Here is an 18211-nt window from a genome sequence, read left to right on the forward strand (position 1 = left end):
TCTATTTCTTCGCTGAGACTTTGTCTTTTTTTGTTTCAAGCATATTCATAATTGCTCATTGAAGCATTTTCGTGATGGCTGCTTTAAAATCTTTGTCAGATCATTCCAACGTTTCTGTCATCTCAGTGTTGGCATTGATTATTTTTTTTCATCCAGTTTAATGTCTTCCTGGTTCTAGATATGATAAGTGATCTTTGATTGACAGTTGGACATCTTTGTATTGTTATAAGGCTCTGGATCTCATTTAAACCTTCTCTTTTAGTTGGCTTTTTCTGATGGAGGGAGGGAGGTGGGCACTGCCTCATTACTGCCGGATGGAAGTAGAAGTCCAGCTTTCCCACTCTGCCTCATTTGACACTTGGAAGGGAGGGGGACTCCTCCTTACTGATGAGTGGGGAGGGGAGTATCAGCTCTCCATATAGTCTCCACTAACACTGAAGTGGAGGCGTCCTCATTACCACTGGGTGATGGTGAAAGTCCGGAGTCTCCACTAGGCCTCCTCTGACACCACCCCAGTGGGGAGATGGAGGAGCACCTCATTACTTCTGGGTTAGGTCTACTTCTGAGATAGTCTCCACTGACGTCATAGGCTGAGGGAACTTTGTTACCACATAGCAGGGATGAAAGTTCCAGCTCTCTACTTGGCCATCTCCGGCATTACCCTGGCAAGGAGGTTGAGGTGCTGTGTTACAGCCTGGAAGAAGTGGAAGTCCTGGGTCCCCACTTGGCCTTTCAGAGGGGTGGGGCTACAATTTTTTCTGTGATGTTTGGCTGGAGTGGGGTGTTTTTTGTCTATAAGTTTTCTGTCTTGCTAGGCTTCCTCTTTCCTGGTCCTTGGCAAGAGAGAGCAGGCTTTTGTTGGGGACTTTTTGTCAGCACCTGGTTGCATTTCCTTATTGCTGACTTCTTCAGCTCCAGTAATGGGATATATGAGGTGAGAAGAAAACTCAGGGAACTCACCACTGTGTCTTTTTTGGGTCCCAAGGTCTTAGCCACTTTGTTTTCTCACTGCATTTCAGAGTCTTCTTATGCTCATTTTATATATAATGTCAAGGCTTTTAGTTGTACTTAGTGGGAGTAATAGGAAAAAGTACATCTATTCCATATTCCTGGAAGCAGAGGTCCATCTCTTTTTTTTTTCTATTAGACGTAAAGCTGCAACACAATCTTTCTATATAAAGCTTTTCCAACATATGAGATGCATTCCCAGAAGTAGAGTCAATGGGCCAAAAGGTATGAATATTTTTGTGACACTTAACATATGATTAAATTACTTAAAAGATTGTACCTGTTCACACTACCTCCAGCAATTTCTCAACTTTTAAGAGTAAAGTTAGTTTCAAAGTGGCGCTGAACAGAATGTGTGCCTACTTGAGATCCTTAGTGAACTAAAGTCAGTGCCTGACAACCTGTAGGTGGGTTTTTCTACTCAAGCTGTTCTACTGAAAAGCCAGAGGGTGCTGGAGATGGTGGGCTTCAGTGAGAACCTCACAAGAAGATAAGCGTATGGGTACGTGGGGCTGCATGCAATGCCAGTTCTCTTGACAATCACTGTATTCTCAGGGAAACCACTTGTTTCAATGTGAGAGTCTAAATAAACAAGCAATGTGATGAAGTAATTTGCTGTAGTGTCGGGAGTGAGATGGAAACTTAAGAATGAGGGATGGGGAAGGAAGGAGCATAATGTGGTCTTAGAGCTGGATGGGTGCAGGCGTTTCTGCAGCAGCTCTGTTGTGGCTGATCACAGACTCTAGGCCAGGGGAGTTGATGTCTGTGTCTCGTGGGGACCACAAACACAGCCAGTTGGTGTCAGGTACTGGGGGGGAGAAGAACAGATCTTTTCTGACTGCATTAGTAAAGGGTGGTAAGTTATGGAGGTTCCCAAATAGGAGATAATCAGGAGATTATTTATGTTTGCCTTTGGAATCATTTGAATACAGTGCTACCTTAGCTGCCCTTCTCTGGCTCAGAGCTTTTGTTTACTTGTGCCATTTTGGAGCATGGGCTTCTCTCTGGGGACTTCTCCCCCTACTCCATTATGTTGGAATTTCCATCTGCAAAGCATTAGTGTAGGGTTGACAAAAGGATATAAAACCTGGTTTTTGACCTCTCAAAATGCTAGTTTCTGAAGTTGGGAGCCCTGGGTGTATGACCTTGGTCACATCCTCTAACCACCATGAGCCTCAGTTTCCTTTTCTGTCTCTCTTTACAGGGTTATTTTGAGAATTGAATAAGTTAATGTAGATGAAAAGACCCTGTAATATTAAAATTCCATACTCCATGAAAAGTAAAGTAAGAGTCCAATTCATTGATGTGTTCAGTTTTTCATTCATTCATTCACTCTTGTATTTATCAAGTCTCTGGCACAAATGAAATAATGGAGCCATGCTCTGGAAATCTACTCTAGGAAGAGCTAGGAGGCCAGGACTGTGTGCCAATCCTTCCTCCGCCCTCCTGTCCAACTCTTCCCTGCCATTGCTGTTCGTCTGGGTTGGATATATGCTCTCTTCTGTAAGACAGGGAGCTGGTTAATGGTAGGTTTCAAAGACCTTGTCTGAACCAAACTAGGCTCGCAAAACCTGAGAAATAAACACTGTTGGAGTGGAACAAATGAAGTCCTACAGGCTATAGTAAGGTGCCCAGAAAGCAAACTGCTCCTTGGACTCAGGAGCCACGATAAACTTAAGAACAAGATTTGCGGTGGACAGGCCATGGGTTGTTTGGGTGTCATAGTTGTCCCAGCTGATGGGACAACTCTCTCCCAGGAGTGGCTGCCTCCACCTCGCTGTGGATTAGTAGCTCCTTGCAGGCGGTGGCTTTGCCTTCCTCATTTTGAATCCCCGTGGTCTAGCCCCATTCCTGCTCACAGGGCATCCTCGTGTGGTAGAATCAAGTTAGTGGCAATGATGAGCATTCTTGGTTTTGGACTTGCAGGTCGGAGCCCTCCCCCGGCTGTGTGATGTGTTGCGGGTGCTGCGGGAGGAACAGGCCCAGTGCCTGCAGGAGCTCTCCAAAGACAGGACAGGAGACCTGGGCACGGAGCCGCCAACCCTAGGTACGTGGCTCACCTTAGTCCACTCTTGGGCATGGATCGTGTCCAGTCCCTCTGGATGAGGGGAAGCTGGTCCTCTCAGCCAAGATGGGGATGTCGGGGGATGGACCAGCTGTATTCATTCTGATAATGAGTTGGGGGAAGGGTCTGGAGTTGTCCTGATGAACAGTCTACACACGCCCAAAAAGCCAGATCATCACAACTCTTTCTTTCTCTGGGTTTGTGGATACACCCAGTGTGTTTGTACTATCAGTATGATGTACCACATGCATGATGACTTCACCAAGGTGAGAATTACTTGTCAAGGCAGTGTACCTCTCATCCATTCTCTCACCTCCACTGCCAGTTTGATGAGTGAGGTAGTCGGACAGGCAGTATGTGGTCAGAAAAACCTGGGATCCGATGCTGGCTGACACTTACTGGCTGTGTGACCATGGAGAAATTATTTAACCTTCTTCTTTTTTTTTTTTTGTGAGGAAGATCAGCCCTGAGCTAACATCCATGCTAATCCTCCTCTTTTTGCTGAGGAAGACCGGCTCTGAGCCAACATCTATTGCTAATCCTCCTCCTGTTTTTTCCCCAAAGCCCCAGTAGATAGTTGTATGTCATAGTTGCACATCCTTCTAGTTGCTGTATGTGGGACACGGCATCAGCATGGCCGGAGAAGCGGTGTGTTGGTGCGAGCCCGGGATCCAAATCCAGGCCGCCAGTAGCGGAGCATGCGCACTTAACCGCTAAGCCATGGGGCCGGCCCTATTTAACCTTCTGAGCCTTGGTTTCCTGATCTTGGAAATGGAGGTGATAATGTCTACTTCAGAATTATAATGATACATGAGATAAAGTATGTTAAATAATTGTTATTATTAATTGAGACTTTAAATATTATTAATTTGATATTTAAATGTTAATGTTATTTCTGTCCCCTTCCCTAACTTATTTTCTTTGCTTTCCCTCATCTAAAGGTAAGGAGGGGTGTAGCATTAAGAAAAGAATCCATTACAGGTATTCAAACAAAGACTTGTGCACGCGTGTTCATAGCAGCACTAGCCACAGTAGCCAACAGGTGGAAACAACTCAAGTGTCTGTCAATGGATGAATGGGTAAACAAAATGTGGTACTATATATACATACAATGAAATACTATTCAGTCTTAAAACGGAATGAAGTACTGATACATGCTACATCATGGATGAATCTTAAAAACATGTTAAGTTAAAAAAGCCAGTTATAATAAGCCATGTATTATATGATTCCATTTATCTGAAAAGTTCAGATTAAACAAATCCATAGACAGAAATTAGATTAGTAGTTGTCAGGGGCTGAGGGGCGGGAATGGAGAGTAACTGCTTAGAGATTCCTTTTGGTAGTGGTGAAAATGTCTTAGAACTAAATAGAGGTGATGGTTGCATAATACTGTGAATGTACTAAATGCCGTTGAATTGTACACTTTAAAATGGCTAATGGTTAATTTTATGTTATGTGAATTTTTTTAATAGACTTTATTTTTTAGAGCAATTCACTGTAAAATTGAGTGAAAAGTACAGAGAGTTCCCACATCCTCCCTGCTCCCCCTCAAACACACAGCCTCCCCCACCATCAACATCCCCCACCAGAGTGGTACATTTGTTACAACTGGTAAACCTACATTGACACATCACCACCCAAAGTCCATAGTTTACATTAGGGTTCACTCTTGATGTTGTGCATTCTGTGGGTTTTGACAAACATATAATGACATGTATCCACCATTATATTATCATACAGAGTAGTTTCTCTGCCCTAAAAGTCCTTTGTGCTCTACTATTCATCCCTCCCTCCCCTCAACCCTTGGCAATGACTGATCTTTTTACTGTCTCCGTAGTTTTGCCTCTTCCAGAATATCATATAATTGGAATCATACAGTATGTAGCCTTTTCAGATTGGCTTCTTTCACTTAGTAATATACATTTTCAGTTTCCTCCATGTCTTTTCATGGCTTGATGGTTCATTTCTTCTTGGTACTGAATAATATTCCATCATCTGGATGTACCACACTTTATTTATCCATTCATCTACTGAAGGACATCTTGGTTGCCTCCAAGTTTTGGCAATTATAACTAAAGCTGCTCCATGTGGACATAAGTTTTCAACTAATTTGGGTAAATAAAAGAGTGTGATTGCTGGATTGTATGGTAAGAGTATGTTCAGTTTTGTAAGAAACTGATGAACTGTCTTCCAAAGTGGCTGTACCACTTTGCATTTCCTCCAGCAATGAATGAGAGCTCCTGTTGTTCCACATCCTTGCCAGCATTTGTTGTCAGTGTGTGTTTTTTTTAATTGTGGTAAAATACACATAAACATTAAATTTACCATCTTAACCATTTTTAAATTAAAAAAAATTTTAATTGTAGTAAAAAACATATAACATAAAATTTATCACCTTAACCATTTCTAAATGTGTAGTGCATCATGTTAAGTATATTTACATTGTTGTGCATCCAATCTCCAAAACTCTTTCCATCTTGCAAAACTGAAACTCTATACCTATTAAACAACAACTCCCCTTTTCCCCGGCAACCACCATTCTACTTGCTGTTTCCATGAATTTGATTATTCTAGGTACCTCATAAAAGTGGAATTATACAATATTTGTCTTTTTGTGATCGGCTTATTTCACTTAGCATAACATCCTCAAGGTTCATCAATGTAACATGTATCAGAATTTCCTTCCTTTTTAAGGCTGAATAATATTCCACATTTTGTTTATCCATTTATCCACTGAAAGAAACTTGGGTTGCTTCCACCTTTTGGCTATTGTGATTAATGCTGCTATGAACGTGGGCTTGCAAATATCTTTTCAAGTCTCTGCTTTTAATTCTTTCATGTATATACCTAGAAGTAGAATTGCTGGATCATATGGTAATTCTATTTTTGATGTTTTGAGGAACCAAAACTGTTTTCCACAGTGGCTGCACCATTTTATCTTCTCACCAACAGTACACAAGGGTTCCAATTTCTCCACATCCTCGCCAACACTTATTATTTTCTGCTTCTTTATTTTTTGATAGTAGCCATCCTAATGGGTGTAAGGTGGTATCTCATTGTGGTTTTGATCTGCATTTCCCTAATGATCAATGATGTTGAGCATTTTTTTATGTGCTTGTTGGCCATTTGTATATCTTCTTTGAAGAAATGTCTATTCAAGTCCTTTGCCCATTTTTAAATAGATTTTTTTGTTTTTTTGTTGTTGAGTTGTAGGAGTTCTTTATTGTTCTGGATATTAACCCCTTATTAGATATATAATTTGAAATACTTTCTCCCGTTCTCTAGATTGTCTTTTCACTCTGTTGATTGTGTCCTTTGATGCACAGAAGTTTTTAAGTTTGTTGCAGTCCATTGTATCTATTTTTACTTTTGTTGTCTGTGCTTTTGGTGTCAGAATCAAGAAATCATTGCCAAATCCAATCTTGTGAAGCTTTCCTCTGTGTTTTCTTTTAAGAATTTTATAGTTTTAACTTTTATGTTTAGATCTTTGGTCCACTTTGAGTTAATTTTTGTGTATGGTATAGAGTAAGAGTCCAACTTCATTCTTTTGCATGTGGATATCCAGTTTTTCCAAAAGCATTTGTTGAAAGACTATCTTTTTCCCATTGAACAGTCTTGGCACCCTTGTCAAAAATCATTTGGCCATATATGTGAGGTTTTATTTCTGGGCTCTGTATTCTATTCCACTGGTCTATATATCTGTCATTATGCAAGTACCACAGTGTTTTGATTACTGTAGCTTTGTAATAAGTTTTGAAATCAGCACGTATAAGACCCCAACTTTATTCTTTTTTGAGATTGTTTTGGCTATTCTAGGTCCCTTGAGATTCCATATGAATTTTAGGATGAATTTTTCTATTTCTGCAAATAACACCATTGGGATTTTGATAGATATTGCATTAAATCCATAGATAGCTTTGGGTGGTATTGACATCTTAACAATCTTAAGTCATCTAATCCATGAACACAGGATGTCTTTCCATTTATTTGTATTTTCTTTAATTTCTTTCAGCAACATTTTGTAGGTTTCAACGTGTAGGTCTTTCTCCATGTTGGTTAGGTTTATTCTTAAGTACTTTATTCTTTTCTGTGCCATTATAAATGGATTTGTTTCTTAATTTCCTTTTCAGGTTGTTCCTCATCAGTATATAGGAATGCAACTGATTTTTGTGTGTTGATTTTGTATCTATCTTGCAAATTTTCTGAATCCATTTATTAGTGCAATCTTTACAGTTTTCTCTAAATAAGATCATGTTGTCTGTGAACAGAGATACTTTTCCCCTTCCAATTTGGATGCCTTTTATTTCTTTTAATTGCTATGGCTAGGACTTGCAGTACTACGCTGAATATAAGTGGTGAATGTGGGCATCCTTGTCTTGTTCCTGATCTTATGGGAAAAGCTTTCAGTCTTTCACCATTGAATATGATGTTTGCTGTGGGCTTTTCCTATATGGCCTTTATTATGTTGCAATAGTTTCCTTCTATTCCCAGTTTATTAAGTGTTTTTTTATCATGAAAGGTTATTGAATCTTGTCTAATGCTTTTTCTGCATCAGTTGAGATGATCTTGTGGTTTTTGTCCTTCGTTCTGTTAATGTGGTATATTACATTGGTCAATTTTTGTGTGTTGAACCATCCTTGCATTGCAGGAATAAATCCCACTCGATCATGTGTATGATCCTTATAATGTGCTGTTCAATTCTGTTTGCTAGAATTTTGTTGAGGATTTTTGCATCACTATTCATCAGAGATATTGTTCTGTAGTCTTCTTTTCTTGTAGTGTCTTTGTCTGGCTTTGGTGTCAGGGTAATGCTGGCCTCATAGAATGATTTTGGAAGTATTCCCTCCTTTTCAGTTTTTTGGAGAATTTGAGGAGGATTGGTGTCAATTCTTCTTTAAATGTTTGGTAGAATTCATCAGTGACGCTATCTGGTCTTGGGCTTTTCTTTGTTGGGAGATTTTTTTATTATTATTGATTCAATCTCCCATATAGTTAGAAGTCCACACAGATTTTCTGTTTTCTCTGTGTTTTTCTGGGAATTTATCCATTTCATCTGGGTTATCTAGATTTTTGGTGTACAGGCTATACATATCCTTTTGCAAAACTCTTTTCTCTCCAAATCATGGCTTTTGCTCTTGAAATTCTTGAGCTCTTGCTTGTCCAGTTTTTTATTGCCCACCATGACCAGGCCGGTGACTCCTCCCCAGCCCCAACTGCTGTGCTGTGCCGACAACACTCCCAGGAACTCAGCCTCTGCTGGAGCTGTGTGCCTGCTGCACCACTGCTTCTTTCCTGCCCTCACCTGCATCAGCCGAGGCCTCTCCTCATGTCCCCACCTGTGCTGCTTCAGCAGCTCTGGTGAAGACAACTGTCTGACCAGTAGTGGCAGTGGTGACAGAATATGTTGTGAGCTGAAACTGGGAGGCAGCCTCAACCTCTGTCATATGAATTTTACCTCAGTTTTTAAAAAGAAAGAAAGAGAGAGAGAAAGGAGAGGCCCAGGCTTTTGAATTAGATAGACTGTGTGATCTTGAACAAGCACTTAATGTCTCTGGGCCTCAGTTTCCACATTTATTTTATGGAGTTGGTGTGAAATTAAAAGTATTCATTCAAAAAGTATTTAACACTTATTGTTATGAGGTGGAATGGTGAGAATATAGGATACAGTGGTGAGAAGATAATGAACACAGAACCTGTCTTACCACTTGGGAATGTATTTTGCTGCACATGGCAGAAGCTTGGTACACCAGCTTCATCCAGTAGGAGCTGGTTTTTGCACATTACTAAATGTCCAGAACTGGTGCAAAGTTCCAGGAAGTCATCAGATTCCAGATGCCTTCTGTCTTTCTGCTTATGGTGTGGTGTTTGCCTCATGATCGTAAGATGGCTGCTGCACCTCCGGGGAGGAGAGGACAGTACCCGTGTTTCTGACAGGAGGAAGAAGGAAGTCACAAGAAGGAAGGGTGAGATATACTGGGAAGCCAAACTGTCCTAAAACTCTCCGGGTGACTTCTGCTTACATACACTTCACTGGCCAGAACTGGACTCTCTGTCCACCCCCCCACCCCACCCCCACTGGCTGCAACTGAGGCTGGAGACAGAGATTTTTAGCTCGCATGCAGCCACCTTGAACAAAATCATGTTCTGTTAATGAGAAAGAACAGGAGAACGGGCAATAGACAGTCTCTGCCACAGCCATTGTAACTATTTGTTGAGAGAGACGTTGATCAAATAATCACAAATGGTAATGAGATGAGTAGAGTGCAGTACGTGGCTCTGTGTGTGTCCTGTGGGATCTCGACTGGTCTGTGACTCCGGGAAGGCTTTCCTGAGGAAGTGGTGTTTCAGCCGAGATCTAAGGATGCGTAACAGTTATTAGGCAAAGAGAAGGAGAAAGAACGTTTCAGGCAGAGAGAACGGTGGAGCACACCTGTGGTGGGAGGGGCACGGTGCGTTGAAGGAGGCCAGTGTGGCTGAAACGAGAGACGAGAGGGGGCCTGCTGCAAGACGAGCTCTCGAGGCAGCGGGGCCACAGCACGCGGGACCTCATCGGCCACGTGGAGGATTCTCACCCTCATCCTAAGAGGCATGGGAAGCCCCGGAGGGTCTTAGGAGGGGAGTAATGTGATGGTCTGCGTTGTGAAAAGATCGTCTTCGCCGCAGTGTGGAAGGTGGATTGGAGAAGAACAGATGTAAGTTCAGAGAGACTTGTTGGCAGGCTGGCAGTCTGGGCAAGAGAGAACGGTCACTGGGACCAGATGGGGTGTCCTCGTTGGGTTCCCCAGAAGCAGGCCTGGGACGAGGATTCAAATGCAAGTAGCTTATTTAGTAGGTTGTTCCAGGAAAGACCCCGAGGGGTTTGGGGAGCTGAATCAGAAGAGGGAACGAAGCCAGTAAACATTGCATTACCGTGTGGGCAACGGGAGCTTAATCCCCCTGGAGAGCTTTAGGAGCCCCGTAGAACATAGCTCTCGGAGTGCCAAAGGAGCTGGAGTGTTTGTCCACCAGTTCCCCGCCAGCCCGACCCTGGGGCTCCTTCTGGGGAGGGAGCGCTGTGTCCCTTGCGCTTCCAGCCTGCTGTGCTTGGCCTCCAGTGGCTGGAGGAAGACCCCAGACAAAGGATTCAGGGGCCAGCACTAGAGAGTGAGGCTGGCGTGTGCAGAAAAGACAAAGACCAAGGAGATACGGCAGGGTCTGCTCTAGCAGGGCGGTGGAGGTGGAGAGGGGTGGACACAGTGACGCTGACGGGACGTGGTGATGAATTGGCTCAGGGGCGGGCTGGGAGAGTGTTCCGCCTGAGCAACTGGAGGAAGAAGTGAAGGAAGACCAGGTATTTTGGGGGACAAGAGCCGGAGATCACGAGTTGAGTTTTAGATGGGTAGGGTTGAGAATGCAGAGGAGGGGTCAGGGCGGGGGATGAACTCCTGTACGAGTGGCAGTGAGGCTGAGGATGCACTGGGGGGCGAGTGAGAGGGAAAGAGGAGATGCCCAGAAGCAGGCCTAGAGACGCCCAGCACTCGTCATCAGGAGCAGCCAGAGGCAGGAGGAAAATCAGGGTGTCAGGGGTGGCAGAGGCCAAGCAGCTTGGATGTTGCAATGTGCTGTAACCAATTCACCCGTCCTCTATGCGGGGGACGGGGGCAGGATGACTGTCTCCCATAGTCCAAGCCTTTCCTTTCCCTCTACCGGCTATGAAGGCTGCTTGTGGGGAGCCAGACCGTGGTCTTATGGTGCTTACAGGCGGGCACCATTGAGCCAGAGCCTCCTGATTTCCTGAGCCCTCCTGCTACCCCAGAAACCGTGTCTGGAACAGCAGAAAGTGGGGCACCAACAAGGCCAGCCTTGGGTGCTGCAGAGTTGACAGCTGCCCTCTGCCTGCATGTCCCCAAGGTGAATGCCTAAAATTCCAGTGACAGGGCATGGGGCTTTCATTCAGCCCTGAGAGATAAAGCCTAGAATACCAAGCCTCTGGGAGAGATGATGGTGAACTTCAGTTCACATTGAGAAGTAAGGGACAGTTATTTTAAAAATTAGCATCTGATGTGTTTAAAATGTCCCGTTGCTCTCCAGTGGTTCCGGGATGAAGTCCAGCTCCTGACTTGGCCATTGCCCATGCCTCCACCACAAACATTTCCACTTGGCTCAACCAAATTGCTTACAATTTCCTGACTGCGTCAGTTTCTCTCATGCCTCTGGGCCTTTGCACATGCTGATCCCTCTACTACAACACTATTCCCTCTTCTTTACTCTGCCAACCACACACCTTTTTAGACTTCTCCAGGAATGATTTCCTGAATGCCCACAGCTCTGCTGGTTTTGCTTGCCACCCTGACTCCTGCAAGACCCTCCATTTCTCTCCCTCCTGGCACCTCTGCACTGCATTGTAGAGATGTGTTTGCTGGACTGTCCCCACCTCAGCATAAGCAGGACTGTGTCACGTCCTCTTCTCCCCCAGTGTGTGGCACAAGGCCTGCCTGGACTGAGTGCTCAGTGTATGTGTTTGTTGAATGACTTCCTAAGTGAATGAGTGAGTGCAGATACTTGACTGAGAGCAGGGAGAGAGGAGAAAACAAAGGAGAACTGGCCCCAAGGAGAGAGTGGGAGATGAGGCAGAGCCTTTGAGGTAGCCGAGGACCCTACAGAGGACGTGGATGGCTCCCAGCTTGCCCAACTTGTCATAAACTAGCTGAGGTGAGCAGTGTAGCCCATGTTACCCAGGGAGGGATGCTCTCCAGAGCCTGACCTGGGAGCAGAGGTGAGCCCCCTGTTCTCCCGGCTCTCACATAAGGAGCAATGAGGAGCTCAGCCTGCAGCACTCAGGCCTGAAGTGACCCCACTGGCTGGGGCCTCCTGCTCAGTATTCTGGGTGCCCCAACATTCCTGTGCAAGGGTAGGCTTGCTCCTGTAGCAACAGTAGAAGGCGGTCAGCTGCGAGGCCGCTCCCAGGCTGGCTCTGGTGAGCTTGGTGCAGGGGCTGCGCACCAGGCTGTGGGCGAGGGAGCCGTCCCAATCTCCGCACTGCCGCTGCCTCTCTGCGGCCTTGGCTGAGAGACTTCACTCCTCGCGCCCATTTTAAAATGGGGATGATAATCTCACGACCTCGTGACGCTGTTGGGAATACGTGAGGGCAGCAGATCTCATCGCAGCGGGGAGCTCTCTCGTGCCTCTGCCGCAGCCCCCTGGTGCGGACAGGCTGGCCTCTGCCGTGGTTGGGTGGGCTCCACTTGGGCCCTCTGCCCACCTGCACACGCAGCCCTGCCCCGGGAGGCTCCTCTCCCGTGAACCGCTGCCCAGTCACCCTGTCGATGCCGGCATCACATTGCAGTACTCGGGGAGGTTGCAGACATGCCCATACCCGGGTCCCGGGGCACTGATCTGGAGCGGTCCTAATTGTGCCTCCAGGGCCAAGAAAGCTCATTAGGGACTCCCGCCTGGTTCTGCCTCCAGTTCCCTGGGGGAGACACGGGGGAGGCCTGACCACACCCCTCTCTTCTGGGCCTCGCTCTCCTCGCTTGAGAAAAGGGCTGCGCTGGGTTTGCAGTGTTTGCAAACGTTTGGCAGGTATTTTGTGTTTAGCAAGGCCCTGGCAGCAGAACCAAAGAGGATCATGGCAGGTGGGTGAAAGGGCTGCCGGGCTGGCCCCACCCTGCCGCACAGGCCACCTGGAGCTGTTTTGCGTATTGACCATCTGCAATTTTCACTTAGGAAAAGGAGTCTGTTGCTTTGAAAACCTGGTTTAAAAGCTCCCGAAGGATAGGATGTCTGAGGACCTGGCCTGCTGGAAAAGTCTTCAGGCCCGCTCTGCTGAGAGGTGGAGAAAGCAGAGTCGGCCTGCGGGAAAAGTCTTCAGGCCCGCTCTGCTGAGAGGTGGAGAAAGCAGAGCCGAAAGATTCATCACGGAGTTTAGAAAGGATGTGATGGCCGAGGGGAAGATTCCCTCCAAGACTGAAAAAGGAGGAGAAGCGGCAAAGGGCTAGAGCCTAGCGGGTGGGCTCAGCCCATCGTGTCCACATCAGAACCTGGCAGGTGGAGGGCCTGAGACTGAGGCTGCCTGGATGCGGGCCCAGCCCCGGGGCTCAGACCCAGGCCTGCTGGCCACAGCGCGCCCCTGCGGAACGCGACTCCTGAAGTCCCCAGGCCACCAAGGCCCACAGGACCTCATCTCCAGCAAGGATCTGTCCCGGCCCCCGGGTGCAGAGGGGCTGGCGGGGCTCCACTGCGGGCACAGGTTAATGGTTAAGCTGCCCGGTCCTCCCTGGGGAGGAGGTCAATGTTTGAACACACGACGGGTCGCAGGAAATGCCACTCATGGAGCTGTCACCAAGCCCGGCACACTTATCATAAATAAAAAATTAACTCTTCAGCTATTCCGGGTTAGGTGGCCAAGGCCTTCCCAGCTTTTTGTGGGAACGTTTCAGGGTCACCCTAATAGCTGCGAGGCCTGCACCACCAGACTATTTATTGCTCTGTTTACAGAAGCTGATACCTCCTTGGAGCTGGCTGGTGGAAGGGCTTTGGCTCTCCCTGGGGAAGAATGTTCCAGAGAGACGGTGTGGTGGCAGGAAAGGTGTGGGTTGGCAGTCAGACAGACCTGGGCCTGTGCTCTGCTCTGTCACTTAGGGGCTCTGTGACCTTGAGCAAGACACCAGGCCTCTCTGGTCCTTAGTATCCTTGCCTTCAAAATGGGGACACGCCATCCCCTTTTTCTTCTTGTCTCTGCTGGCTGGTTGCCCACTCCCGAAGAATGTGGGAGGAGGGAACAGGCTGCTTCCTCTTTTTTTGGGCGGGGGACTTTTTGTTATTGAGGTGAATTTCACATCATATGAACTGATCTATTTTAGAGTGAACAGTTCAGTAGCATTTACTGTATCCCCAGTGCTGCACAACCACCACCTCTATCTAGTTCCAAAACATTTTCAGCCCCAAGATAAAACCCCGTACCCACTAAGTAATCACCCCTCCTCCTCCCCTCTCCTCTGCCCCTGGCGACTGCTAATCTCCTTTGTGGCTCTATGGATTTGCCAACTCTGGACATTTCATATAAATGGAATGATATAGTCAAAGGGTCCTTCATCTCATCTAGTGCAGCCTCCATTCAATGCCTGAGGAATTTCCCAGCCTTCTAATTCCATGACTCTTTCTGCTTGAATACTTTCAGTGCTGGGGAACTCACTACTCCCAAGACAGTTCATCCCATGGAACGGCTTGTGCTTCTTGGTTGAAAGAGAAACATGCCCAGACTCTTTAGCTGTCCCCGTGTGCTGTGCTTTCAAACGACTTGGCCACTCTGGGACTTCAGTTCCTCTAACCCCATCCTGACCACTTCCTTGTGTGGTCCAGCCATCACCAGGAGGGCAACACCTTCCTTGACCTAAATACTGTAGGTCGGGTCATTAGCAAAGCCAAGGAGACACTCCAGGCTGCCCTTGGACGGCCTAGGGACTGTGCTGGGGTGGGCTGAGAAAGGCAGAGGGAGACACGGTGAAGCCAGGAAGCCACCTGCTGTGCACGAGCTCCTCCTGGCCCACCATGGGTCTTGGGGAGGAGGAAGGGTGAATGGAGGTGAGCAGTGTCATGGAGGCATCTGGGGATGGATATGGCAGCCCCAGGCAGGAGGAAAGAGCTAACAGATGAGGCAAGACATGAAGGCGCTTGGATCCCCTGGTGATCCGCATTAGCAGGCACAGCGAGCATCAGGGGGCATGGAGGGGGCGTGGAGGGACAGAGGACCCATTGCCCAGTCCAGCATGGCCCTGGGGGGCCTGGCTTGATCCTGTCCCCATGTCACTGCAGCCTGACATCTTACTCCTGAAATAGTCGCAGGTTATCGTCAGACCGTCTGAGCTCATTTATAAATGAATCAAGGACCGCAGCGTGGGTGCTCCCCTCAGGGGAATGCCGGCAGACTTGCAGTCAGCAGAGGCTGGCTGTGCGCCAGGCACCGGGCTGGGTGGGGCGTCTAGAGATCCCCAAGGCGCCGTCCTGCTCTCGCAGATCATCTTTCCCTCATTCCAGCCCCCTCCCCACCACCAGACCTGCCTCTGGGGCCACCTCTCTATGGGGGAAGGGGAAAGGACAGACGGAGCTGATGTTCAGAGTTTCTGATCTGGGCCTGGCCCAGTGCCAGGGGCTTTACAGGTATAAAAGAGACCAATCTTTGTCCATAAACTCCAGGGGGCAAAAATAGAACTTTCTCCAGTTCTGTAACTTTAATTCTGACTCCATTCCCCTAGGATGGCAGAAACCTAAGCCTTGGTATTTTCTGGATCTTCCCCACAACTTGCCCAGGGTTTCAGAGGTCACATGGCAGCACGGTGTCCCTGGGGAGCCCATCTGGCCTTGAGTTTTGCTCCACAGAGTGGTGGCTGACAGCCCCCTGTTTCAGGCCACAGTTCTGTGCTTCACTGGGAGGCGTGGGCTCTGCGAGGCCCTCTGTGGTCCTGCCCATCCAGACACATCCCCCTAGCCATTTCTCCTCTGGGCTGTCCCACCATCCAGGCTGGCTGGGCGGCAGGGTCCTCGTGCCTCTTCCTGGAACCTTATGTGTCCAGCTCATCACTTCCCCTCCTTTTCTCCCCAGTCTGAGGGAAGACTTGCTCCTTTTCTATTTTCTTCCAAGCATTTTGATGGCTCCAGAATTCCTCTTCATCCTCCCGGGGGCCTTTGGAAACCCAAACCAGGAAGATACGTTTTCCTGCCCTCCTCTGAAACCATGAACCAGTAATCTGAGGAGGAAGGACAGAGAAAGGGGAAAAAAATGCCAGAAGAACAAAGGTTAATAAATCAGAAGATATTCCACTGCACACACAAATCATTTAATTCTCACAAAAATCCTGGGGGATATTACTCTGCCCATTTTATAGATGAAGAAACTGAGGCTCATAGACGTAAGTGGCATGCCCAAGGTAGATTTGAGTCCAAAGCTCCCTCTCTCTCCACCGCATCACCTTCTCAACCCAGTATCCCATGCTGTCCTCTCGAACCACGGGTGCTTGGCCCTCTCTGCTTCCCTGGGTGGTATTTGTGGTCCGACATTGTCTTTTCTGGTTTCCCCAGTTAAGCTTCCCCAGCCTTCCATCCCACTCCCTCTAGCCAGGTAGTCAGTGGTGGCAGGTGACCATCAGAGATGGCGGAGGGGTGGGAGGCATGGCCCTCGCCACCCCCTGGGCCTGCTTGCCCACGCAGCAGCTAATTTGTGTTGATCTCAGCCCTGCCTTTCCAGAGGTAGTGAGCCTTCCCTAGTGGCTCAGGAGCAGGAGCCCTGTTTGCAAAGCTCCCCACTCCCTTAGCTCATTGGAGCCCCTCACCCCCAACTCCTTGCTGCTCTGGATCTAAAACTCCCAGGATCCCGTAGCGGCCTGAGTCCTGTGCTTTGTCCCTTCCCTGCCAGAGCTCCGGGGAAGGCCGGGGTCAGGACAGGACGCCTGCCGCTGAACCATGTGCCATGTATCAACTGACTGCATGCTGGGAACTGGGGTCTGTTCCAACGCCTTCCATGCCCAGACAGTGAAGCCAAGGCTGGGAGAGTGTGGCAATGTCATGGGTGCTTAGGACCTGAGCAATGCCGTGTGGAGTTAACATACAGGTCTGCAGCCACCAGGGGTCAGCCAGGCAGGTAGGACCCTTCCTCGGGCTGGAAATGGGAAGGTTGGGTGGGATCCCAGCTCCACCAGTATCAGCTCTGTCACCCTGCACATGTCACTTCGCCTCTTGGAGCCTGGGTCCCTCATCCCTGCTGTGGGGCACTGACCGTACCTAACCCCCAGGGCACACAGTGTCTGATGCACGTCCAGCACAGGCCTGGATGGCCCCTTCCCCAGCCTTTTCTCTATATGGCTGATATGAAGGGCGTGGCGGTGAACCAGCTGTGAGGGGAGGCTGCTCCTCTCTCTCCCTCACTCCTCACCACCAGCCACTGCCACCCTCCCTTCTGTCAGCACCAGGTTGGTGTCCCTGTTGGCCCAGCCTGACATGACCCAGGTCAGGAAGACTGCCAGACGCCCTGGCACCCTCCCCATCTGTCTGGCCAGCTGGACATAGGTCATCCAGCCTCTTGGGCTGGCGACATCAGCCAGTGCCCTGGCTGACCTGGCCAGCGCAGCCCTGAATCCATTTCTCCCAAAGTGAGGAAAGAAGCTCCTGTGTTTTCCATGGTGGGGAAGTGCCCCCACTGCTTCCACAATAAGCGATGCTGGCCCAAGCTGCCAGGGATGCTGGGGAATAAGCAAGGCATTGTGCCAGCACACCAAGACATCTGCGGAAGGAAAGAAGACACGGGGTCAGCCTCGTCCTCCAGACTCCAGATCCGGAATAGCTCACAGTGGAGAGACACAGTGGGTCATCTGCAAAGGGCCTCCCAGGACCATGCACCGTCCCTAGGGCTTCTGGGGAGGCCGGAGTCACCTGGGGGCCTGCGAGCAGTGTCCACAGCTGGAATCTGGATGACCAGCACCTGGACAGTGGCAGAACCCTGCTTGGTGCTCTGGGGGGCTCAAGATGGAGAGAAGCTCAAGTCCCTCCTTTTTCCGGGCTCACTGTGAGAATTGGGGTGAAGGTTCCGGAATACCACAGGTGTTTCTCGTCTCCCACGTTCCTTGAAGGGTGCTGGTCCTTAGTCCCACATGTGCCTTCACTCTCCTGTGGGAGCCCCACCCGGCCCCTGCCCTCTATGTCCAGGCTCTGTCTCCTCCACTCCTTTTCCATTTCCTGGCTGTGAGTCAGGGCACTCCCTTCTCCTTGCTGCTTTATTCTTTCATTTGTAAAATGAGGACAGAACCAGGTGCCCTGGAGCCCAGCTGTGGATTAGATGAGCTCGTGTGTGTAAGCACAGGATAACTCTCACTACAACCAACCGGAGCTGGCAGGCGGAGGGCTGGAAGGCCAGAACCTAACAGGGAATTTAGAAGTCAGGTGGGCATCAAAGTGAAAGCTCGTGTACGAGGGATGCAGGACAGGGGACGTACAGGAGCCAGAGGCTCCATCATCTGTTCATTCATTCCTTTGACACGTTTGTTGAGCACCTGCGCCGTGCCCGGCCCATTGCAGTCACAGGCCTCCAATGGGAGTGGGGAATCAGACAGGTTCCTGCTCTCATGGGCTCTCTGCACAGTGCGGGGAGGCCGTCTGCACCCAGGC

This window comes from Diceros bicornis, chromosome 10, assembly GCF_020826845.1.
Source record: "Diceros bicornis minor isolate mBicDic1 chromosome 10, mDicBic1.mat.cur, whole genome shotgun sequence".
NCBI lineage: Eukaryota > Metazoa > Chordata > Mammalia > Perissodactyla > Rhinocerotidae > Diceros > Diceros bicornis.